Raw genomic sequence first — 11,364 nt, forward strand, 5'->3', positions numbered from 1 at the left:
TGTCATTTGCCCATTTGACTTGATGGATGGTGGGTGGTGACGCGAAACACCTGCCACACACACAAAAAAAATCTGTGTTGCTTCTGCATGTGCGCCAATATGTTATATGAAAGAGGAACACTGCAAATAAAAGGACCAAAAATCTCTACACAACACATAGATATAAGTGCTCGTGGACACAAAAACGCATGTAATCATAATCTGATATGCTCCTTTTCAGTGTTTTCCCTCCTGCCATGCTTGAGTTCCAGAGTGACTTCCAGGGTTAACAGCGGTTTATGTCCATGGAGGACAAATGGACAGCAAAACCACAAGAGAGCATGTGGATTTAGAGTGAATCTGACCCAGAGGCTGATGGTCCAGGCCTGAGAGAAAAACATTAAAATGTTGGAAATGTGAGGCAACTACTGACCAAAAAACCCACGAGCAAGTGAACATGGTTGGAGCTAAACAGAGATGAAGGAGACAACCGAAAACTGACGGGAGAGTTAATGTATTGCTTAAAAGGTCCACACGAATCTCTTATGTTCTGTAGATCTTAATAGTCAACAGTTTGCTAATGATGCAGCTTTACAGTACTGTGCAAAGCCTTAACCTGCCTCGTTTCTTTAGATTTTGCTTCCAAGGAGCAAAACTTTCTTGTAATCTTCTAAAGTGGTGTTGAGCAATTGTTTGTTAAGCCACTTAACACTGACCGATGATTCATACGAGCATGAAAAGGCACCCAACTCCGGGCGGACTGAAAATCAGTGGCAACAGGTCCTAAGGAGGGATGAATCCTCCCCAGAGCCCGGACCTCAACATTACTGAAGCAGTGTGGGATCATCTGACAGAGAACGGAACAAAAGGCAGCAAACATCCAAAGAAGAGCTTTGGGATGTCCTTCAAGAAGCCTGGAGAACTATTCCTGAAGACTGCTTAAAGAAATGACCATAAACTTCAGGCTGTGTGGAATAAGAAAAGTGCTCAGAACAAATATTGACTACATCGTAATTGTAAATACTCCGTTTTTGCTTTATAAACTGCTTTATTTTTACTTATGATTCCATAAATCAATGCACCGACTTCCTGTTTTCATGGCTATTTGTCCAGAAATACAGGGAAACTCGGGACTTTCAGTGTAATTGTAACTAGAAGCTAGTGCCCATCGTCAAACTCTCATCAACTCTGATCAACTGAGGACTTTTTCAAGTTCTTAAGAAGTCTTCTCCCACACTTTTTGGATTATGTTGAATCTCATGTCCTCATAAAATGTCATTTGTTTAAAATCAGCATGGGTGAACGTCCCGCCAATCCCCACAAAAGCGCATGGGACTACAGGGCCATATGCATACACATCTAGAAAAGAGACTAAAGGAGTTTTGAAAGCCAGTGGAGTCAACATCCCATAAAACCTGATACAATTAAAGCAGGCAAGCTTAGGTACTATAGGACAAGAGGCGGGGAACACCCCAGACATGCCAGCAGTTCATCAGCAGGGCCAACACAGAGACAACCAACCATAGATCTGTGTGATGCAGCAATATCTGTGGAAAAAAGATTTCCAGTAACCATTTACCATTATTTTGATTAAATATCGACGACCATTAATTATGAGCATCTGTAAATAGGGCCAGACATTAAAAAGAGAGAGAAAAAAAAAAAGCTTAACAATTACAGAAACAGTATCTTACCACATGGATAATATCGGCTTAAATTAAAAAGATGTAAAGATGTGAAGCCTCATTTGTCCTGCTGTGTGTCATTAGGAAGCCGTAATTCTGTCAAATAGAAACGAGTGAGGACTGAAGGTGTCAGCGCAGCCTTGATGTTGGTCCAACATCGGGGCAAATTCCTGTCCATTTAAAATGCTTCTGTGCAATTAGACGATCTGGCAACTGACCGATGCAAACGGGACGAATAACCATGAGGCCCAGCAGGCAGGAGGCTGATGGTTTTGGACGCGAAACATCCCGAAGAGAAAGACAAACGCAGACACTGATGTAAACACGGGCAACAGGATGTGAATGTCTTCAGCCAAAAACTTTGGTACAACTATTTCTGTCAGTTGTGATCCTTGGGGGTGGGAATGTGTGTGTGTGTGTGTGTGTGTGTGTGTGTGTGGCCCATATGGTATCATGGGAATAAAACGAGAAAGCTACGAACGCGCCAACTCCGGACAAAACGGGACAAATTGATACCAAATTAGAAACAGTTCTTTTTTTTTTTTCCAAACAAACCGAGAGGGGCTTGGCAGGCAGAGCGAACACTTGACCAGAGAGCGGCAGAGAGAGAGAGAGAGAGAGGGAACATGAGAACAAAAAAGGAAAATGTCAGGAGGAGGGATTCAAATAAACGTATGACAGGAACGAGGCTGAGCGAGGTGGAAATTGATCCGTAGGGAATCCGTGTGCGTGTGTTGTTTTAGCTGCATGAACTTGGACTCCTAGTTGACCTTAACAAAGATAGCAGCTGGCCGTCTCTTAGCTTTAATTTTTGTTTGTGTTCTGGTTCGACGACAACAATCTGAAAAGCAGATGGAGAGCGGTGACAGAACAGACATTCTTCTGCCGTTCATCGACCTCTCTGGAAGGGAAACGAACTGAGACGGAATCACTTTGACTCGGCAGAGAGACACCGAACTGGCAAATAATTATCCGTCCTTCCATTTTTCTTTCATCTCGATGAAGCTTTCAGTTGAGCTGAGGAAGGAAGGCAGAAGTAAACCGAGTTTGGCTGAGCTGTGCCGTTTCAACTTTTATGCCCAGAAAAAACAAACAAAAAAAAAATAAACCAAAACACTTTGAGTTTAGTTGAAAGGAAGAGTTCTCACCGAAAGTTAGAGCTGGTCAAGTTTGGACCAGTAACTTCCTGAAAAAAAAAAAAAACAACTTTCTGTTCATTTGGTTCTTCAGTGGCTTCAGTCAGACACAAGCAGAGGCCTCAAAGGGCAACTCGACAGCTCCATTTAGCTCCAACATATGCCGTCTGCTTAGAAATCCCTGAATATCTGAACTGAGCATCCACACAGAGCAGATACGATGTCACCTAACAGCTGAGGGGTGTGGAATGTAAGGCAACGTTTGCTGATTTTTAATAGAGTTTGAAAGATTTAAAACCATGTCTAAAATGAACAAACAATAACACCGACACGCTCTCTCGTCCATTCAAGTTGCTCCAAAGTCCGGCGTACAGTTGAAAAAATAAAAATAAAAAGATAATAATACATCACGGACGCCCTGCTGTGTGCACAGATCGTATTATTGTGTGCATGAATAATGAATACGTGAGCAGTTTCAGTAACCTCGGGTATGGATTCACAGATTGATCCTTTTTTTGTTGAGCTCATAGCACTCAGTTGTTATGATCTCTCCCAAAAGATATTCAAACCCCTCTGAAGTAAAAGCTTTTCGCGGATTGTTTCAGGACAATAAATACTTAATACTCGCTCGCTTGTAAGTGGCTTTGGATAAAAGCATCTGTAAAAATCGATGTAACATAATAAACACACGAACAAACAGCTGATCAATTTCACAGGTTTTTTTTTTTTTTTTTTTTTTTAAAATGGGGGGGTAATAAATGCACAATGCATATGGTTCTGATAAATCATATTTTCTTTCCCAGTCAGTAAATGCACCCTCAACATTTCGAGAAATCTGATTTTATTTAATTCTATATTCATTTTTTTAAAGTTTTTTTTTTGCCCCACAGTCAGTGAACACAACAAGGCACTCGATGTTTGAGTGATTGGAACAACAGCCTAATGCAGCATCATCTGGCACATCTGTTTTACACATACAGCAATTCATTTCAATTCAAGATTTTTCTTCTAAGGTTCATGAACTGTGCTGTGCTCCCATGCGCTTTTATATTTCCAAATGACCAAAAAGGACAGAAAGGTTAAGCACCTCTGATGCAGTACGTAGAGGAGGACACAATGTAATTTACTTTATGTTGGATTCTGAACAAATACTGGCACACCTGGGAGAAGGCCCTGTAGACCGGTGCACCTCGGAGTACATCTAAAGGTTATTCACGATCCATTTTTAAGGTTAAATGTTAGATTGAAACAAAAATGCAGTTTAAAAAGATGGTGCACGTCTAGATAAAAGAACGCAAAAACAGAACAAAAACATCACAGCTAAAAAAAAAATTAATAAAAAAACAGTTTGAACATCACTTTCTCCTAAATTGTAAGAAACGGGGGAGAAATCGCAGAGACATGATTTCATCAGGACGAAAGATGAAGGGAGTTGTGATATGGTGTCCTCAGGTCTGTTGTGCCATCATTTCACAGCCTAAATGTGCAAAGGTCAGCTGTTATTAATGGCAGGCCCTGAGGAGTGCGTCAGACTGAGTGTATGCAAATGTGTGTGTGACAGACAGCGAGTGTGAAGGCTTGCATGTCACACCTTTCTGCTCTAAATGCCACGTAGCCTGCCATTAGTGTCGTTGCTGCGTCGTCCCCGTGGGACTCGGAGCTCAGGGTGCGTTGGGAAATCCGACCCGACGCAGAGCAGTTTTTATATTTTCTACTGTTCTGAGCCACGATCTGTGCACAAAAGAGGCGCATGTCGGCTCCAGCGCTGCTCTCCTCTGCTGTACAACAAAATGAATGAAGAAGAATATTGCGTCTACTTTTGTCAGACTCCTAAAAAGCCTTTCTGGCCGCTGCTTCTTGAGACATCAGTCACAGCCTGCTTCGGCTCCACTGTGCCGCCATCCATTTTCTATACAGCTTAATCAAACTGTAGGGTCGCGATGGGGGGGGGGGGGTTGAAGCCTATCCCTGCCGTCATTGGGCGAGAGGGCAGGGTAGACCCTGGACAGGTCACCTGTCCATCACAGTGCCACAGTGAGGAAACGCAGCTCCTCGGTCACAGAGTTAGCTGAGCTTTACCCACAGGGCTGGTGCACACGGTTTCTGGCCAGTGGATCTGTCAGAAACGCTGGCAGAAGAACGGCTGAACGGAAGGATGCGAGGCAGCACAGCAACACGCCGTTAGGCTCGTCCTCCACACCAACAAAAACCGAAAACAGACCGGTCAAGTTCGCGCTGAAAAGGTTTCAAACCTCCTCCGACTTGAGTGAAAGGAAACGTGACGGAGGAAACGTGTAATCAGCTCCGCCACGCACCATAATTTGACTCCTACATTTAAAAGTGACGAAATGTCACCCCGTCCCGCTCTTTTGCTCCCTCCTAAAGGACAACAAATGCAGCGGAAATGCAGAACGAATGTGCTGTAAATGCGAGCAGCGTGGCTGCTCCGCTCCACCCGGTGTATTTTTGGCTGCGGCTGTGTCCCAGTTGTGTGCGGCTCCTCGGCGTTGGGAGGCAGGTGAAGGGTGTTTGGTGACAAAATGCCTGGTGTGTAGCCTATTTTCCAGGTTTTGACCTTCCCTGAACACACCACTGTGAGAAGAACGAAGATGAATTGGAGCGCCGAGGCTGTCCTCTCTGAGAATAAAAAGGGTTAGAGGAACTGATGGATGTGAAGTGTTTGTCTTATTTTCTCTTTCAATTTGCCTTTTCCTGCGCCCTCTTTCTGCCATTTCATTCATGGCTCCTTCCCTCGGTTTCCTACACGGGGAGTAATGGAGTGTTTGGGGTCAGCCTGAGGTTCACGGTTATCTTTTGGACAAACAGCACCGCAGATTCTCTGCTGTTTAACCTGGGAAACGAGGAACAAAAACAGCCTGCCGTCAAGCAAAATCGAGGGAAATGGATTAGGGTTCAAACGAAACAAGCGAAAGACTTGAACTCTAACTCCAGTCGGTTCTCACAGGTCACCAAGGGTTAGGATATCAGATCTGTGTCTCGCCTTCCTCCTTCGCACCCATCGTTCCTCTTCATTTCCCTCCCTTCTACCACTCGACAACATTTCTCTGCTCTCTTGCCACTTCTAGCACCTCTTTTGTTCCTTCTCGTTTGGTGTCACTTCCAGGTCATATCAGACCAAGCCGGGAAGAAGGATGACATTTCCTTTTGTTGTGTTGATGTGAACAAGTCTGGAGTAAGTGCAAAGTCAACATCTAAGCGGGCAGAGCTGGAGTGGAGTTCTTTTTCACTGCAAGGGAAAGCAAGCAAACACATATACGCTCACGTGACTTTCTGGTGTGCAGCGAGGACCGGAGAAAAGTTTACTCTGTAATATGGTGACAACCTGTGGGACGTCCAACAGCGAGAGGCACCAATGCAGACTTCAAGTTGCTACGTCACATGGCAACACGACTAACTTCCATCAGCACCTCAGACAGCACAGGGGAAAAAGTACGACCAATGCACGGCAGCAAAAGCGCAGACTAGCCAAAACTAAACAACCTGTAAGCCAAACAAAGCCAGAGGCGTTTGGGAGAGTCGCACCATACGATAAGTCGTCACTTTTTCTGCTGATTTTCTTCCCACTGGATGGAATTTATAGCACCATTTATCATGGTGGTCCGACTGATTGGGCAGCGACTGCTCAGAACTGGAGTTTATGGACTTCATTTTGAAGTCAGTAACAAGGACACGGCTTCTAAGCAGATGGATATAAACAGCATTACCAAAAGAATTCTCAACCACTGCAACTGTGTTTACACGTCATGAATAGATCAACTGCAAGTCCCCAAAACCCCCGAATCAGCGGGACACGGCACCATCAAAGGACAACAGCAGACAACAACAAACCCAAAGGGAGACATGATAAACATTCAATGTCTCTGCGGAACAAAACGCTGCGTTCACTGTCTTCACGGAGCAATTACAGTTTGGCACTATATACAACAAAACTTAACAAAATTGGGGGGGGGGGGGGGGGGGGGGAATGTTCTAATATCATTGCAAAGTATTTAGTCTAATTCTTGTTTAATATGACTTAATCAATATTATTTATGAACAACCAAGAACAGGCTGCTGCGGTTTAAAAGAGCGATGCAATGAATCTAATCCATTCTAAATAATTGAAAATATTAACCAATCATAAATCATCTGCTGTCAAATCAGGATACCTTCTCCTCTTTGAACGCTTTTCATAGAATATTCTAAAAATAGTACATTGGCAAATACTGTTTGACCCAAATATACCATGTGATCAGTGGCTGTAGTGATGAAAAATACGAATCCCATCCCATCCTGGGAAAAGTGACCTAAAACACCTATTCATGGTACACCCAAAGTAAACTAAGAGCTGTTCTCTGACCATATGGAGTAAAAAAAAGCTGGATCCGAGTCTCTTCTGAAAGTAAGCACCATCATTTTCTAATAAAACTGTCAGAATCACTAAGTTTTACGATAATAGACACACTAAAGAAATATTTATTTTGTCCATCCGAATTTTGATGTAGATGCGGGCCTGTAGACGTCAGAAAACACAGAGACTGCGGCCTAATGTCTGACCCAGACCTAGTCCAAATTTAATAACCATAGCCCAAAAAAAAGGGAAAGTTTTTTTTTCCTAAAAGTAGATCTTAAGTGCTCTCCAAAACTCTTGTTGGCAGTTCCTGTGGAGACGACATGGGAGCTCCAACAGACTCACGAGGCGTCATTAAACGCTTCGATCAAGGGGTTTAAAATAACAAACAAACATGAAATTAACTTTATATGAACATTTTCTCAATAAACACAAATATTTATAAGAAATTAAATATTCATAATGATAATAAGACTCATAAATGTTGCAGAAATCATCATCTTCTCATTTACAAAGACTACTTTTGGAATAATTTCCTGCGATTCACACATTAAATGTGCAGTTTTAACACGTGAGGTCATGGTGGGAGACATCCGTCTCGTCTTATGTCCCCCTCCACTTTCTACTCGCCTGTGTGAAGTTTAATTAATCAGTTATTGGTCACTTGCTCGATGGAACAGAACGGGATTTGAAATGACATCCAAGAGAGAGAAAGATGACACACGAGTCCAAACGCACACACACACACACACAAACACTGGTGGGAGAGATGATAGCAGATGATGACTGAAATGGGAGGAAGAATCAATATTTCCATTCAAACGTCTGTTTCATTTTCTCGAGGTAAGAGGAGAACCGCTCACATCCACACAACGCTCTCTGTGCGTAAAGGGAAAACATCAATTCGGCCTCAAATGTTGGGTTTACCTTTACAACCCGATTAGTTAGTGTCGGAGGAGCTACTCGTGCCTTCGTACTCGACCGTGTGCATCTTCATCCGGTCACTTTTTCCACAATAAAGTTAGTCCATCTTTTTTCTCTGGTACACTTCTGAACAGGCATGGTTTCGCACTCTGTCTCCACTGAGGAAATTGTCATAAATGTCTGAATGATGTGGGCAAAGTCTGACACTGCAACTAAAACTCATCAAACCTCTCAAACTACGGGGCGACGACAGCATAGATCCACTCTGAATCCGCTGCACCTTCCTTAAACACACCTCTATTGTTATATTTATACCAGAAAGATAACGTGAGAGCATTTCAGACGTGTGTGTTGCATTTTTTTTTTTCTTTCCGAGTGCCATTACTAGGACCTCTGAGCCACCGCTAAATGTTTAGGTTTTTCCAACTTAACAAGGAAGCACAAAGAGGAAGTCTGGGCACCAGTGAAGGCAATGACAAATCTCCGTGGGTAACAGAAAAGTGTGTGTATGTGTGCACGTCTCCGGCCTCTGTACATTCCATTTCCACCATCCACAGTGTCCAAATAAACCGTCAACCCTGACGTGCCTGATAAAGCGCGTGTGTGTCACAATATTTGTCCTCTGTTATTGGAGCTCCGAGGCCACAGAGTCTTCTCTAAACACCCAGCTGTGAATTATTCAATAAATAAACACATCTAGGACCTCCCACACACATACACTGCGTTCGTGCTCAAGCAACCTGCAGACACACATTTCAGAGAAAATGCATATTTGTTTGGAAGGCGGATGAAACATTCAATTCAACACACACATGGAAACACAAACCTATGGAGAAATAACTGGCATCTCAAGCCTATCACTAAGCATGTGAGCAGGCAAAAACAAGAGTGTGTTTATCTTATTGTTGAAGAGGGAGAAGCAAATGGATCAAAGTAACTTTAGTAGCACACACACACAGACACACAAACACACCATTTCATCTAGTCTGTGCTTAAGTGAATTTGGCTGTTGGTTAACTGAGAGCACGGCGAGGAGCTGCTGTTGCATCAAATGATAGGGTGACACCTACAGTTTGAGTGAGGTACTGCAGGAAACTACTGCCTGACCTAAAATAAATGTAAAAAATTTACACTTGATTACTGCATGTGTTCACCGTGGCATTGTTTCAATTTGCACTGCATCAATTCTTCTCCAAGATCTGCTGGAGAGTCGGACTGCTGTGCAAAGTTTTCTCCAGTGCATCCCAAAGATTCTCAGTGGAGTTCAGGTCTGGACTCTGTGGTGACCAGCCCATGTGTGAAAGCGACGCCTCATGCTCTCAGAGCCACAGCTTCAAAAACCTGGACACTCACTGCACTCATCTACTCAGCTGACCATGCACAACATTGCTGAGCCTCGACCTGACCAACAGGGCATAACGTCGGCCCCACAGGTCTGTGCAGCAGGCACCAGGCATGATGGGTGCAGCATCATCTCTCTGCCCTTCATCTTACCCTGATGCCCCCCTTCACTCTGAAACAGGATAAATATGGACTCATTCTATAATATGACCCATTTCCATTGATTCAGAGTGCAAACTTCAAGCTCTCTCGCAAACTGAAGCCTTTTCTTTATGCGAATAAGAGATTTTCTTGAGGTCACACAGCTATTTGGTCCCGACACCTTGAGTTCTCTTTACATTTTTGTGTGAAAATGCTCTTTCTCTGACTATCAAACCTGACCTCAGTTCTGCTGTCTACCACTAACCAGTTTTAGTAGTTTCAGCAATCTCCCACCCCTTGTTTTGTTTGTTTGACGCAGATCAATTATCTGAACCTTTTGACCCAGGATGCGTCTTCTTACCCGTTTGTTTAAGGAATGACAAATGGTCGCCAGCTGAAACATATCAGTACTTTTCCCATTGGGAGAATCTAACCTATTTGCTTATTTAAATATTTAAATCTCGATGACTTTTCTTTCTTTTCTTTTTTTTGTCCGGGCAGTCTATAAAGCAGGTGTGTGTCACCATCAACATAGGAGATAACGGATCGGCGCAATTTATAGAATCGGAAGGTACCATTACAGCAGATCAGCTTTTATGTGGCAGATGTTTTGGGAAAAAGAAAACATAAAAATAGGGTGTTGTGCCTCATTTGAGTTTTGCATAGCACCCAAACATAAATTCGGGTACAACTTACAGCCAATAACCCGTGGAGCACTTTATTACCACATGGAAGAGTATACGGTACTGAGCGGGAAAGCTCAGACTAACACACACCAAACTGGCAAAAGAAATGCTTAATGCTTATCTTTTTCTTAAATGCCTGAATAACTTGAATAAAGATGGATAATTCTACTCTGAATGAATCTCTGGATATTTAGAAATAGCAATCAAATATGAAATGCTCACAAAATAAGATTTTTTCTTTTCAGGGTTCTGTTACAGTAAAGTTTGAAGCCATTTTTTTAAGACATTGTGCCCATTTGATCCCCATGATCTTATGTATTTATTGAATGATTTGGTAAACTCTTTATAATATGAAGTTTCAGAAAAATATATATACATATATATATATATATATTTTTAAAAGAATCAAGTAAAATTACCAATGCAAGCTATTCACACGCACAAAAAGCAAATCCTGACTTGGCCTATTAAAAATATTCCAATGATTAACATATTTGCTGTAGATATTCAATCTGGCAATGGCAAATAACTTCTTCCATATTTTATTTCAACTAAAAGAGCTCCAGTGAGTTTTAGATATGAACAAATTAGCCTTAATAAAATAAGAAAACTGCAATAAATAACACAGCACATGGAATTCACTTTACATACACTGCAACACGTGCTAAGTGTAAAGGAAACTATCATGAAACTTGATCATTTCTAGACTAAACAAGCTGACAGCTCATCTTTTTAATCTTTGTGCTTATAGTTTAAGAAATTAACCGCTTACCTTTATCAATGCAGACATTTTCCAGTTAGGAGTCCAGTGGCTTTACTGACGCTTTAATGCCTTGATGATGGTTAAAATCCAGCTGAGGAGAACACATCTAGTGACACTATTCATTTTAGGATAACATATCAGTAAGAAGAGCTTGTCATCCAGTCAACTGTGACTTTATTAAAACACAGGACAAACAAAACACTCTTTAGCGTCCAAAAGCTAATTAGCAAGAAGTTAGCTAGCAGCCATATTTGCTAGCAAACGCTATTTTGGGAAGAATTAGCGGAAAAGGCTAGTTTGGAGACAGACGGTTGATTTTAACTGTTATTATTTTCATTATGGCTTGATGTTGTGACAG

The sequence above is a fragment of the Leuresthes tenuis genome, unplaced genomic scaffold (genome assembly GCF_036924035.1).
Source record: "Leuresthes tenuis unplaced genomic scaffold, fLeuTen1.0.hap1 SCAF_22, whole genome shotgun sequence".
Lineage (NCBI taxonomy): Eukaryota > Metazoa > Chordata > Actinopteri > Atheriniformes > Atherinopsidae > Leuresthes > Leuresthes tenuis.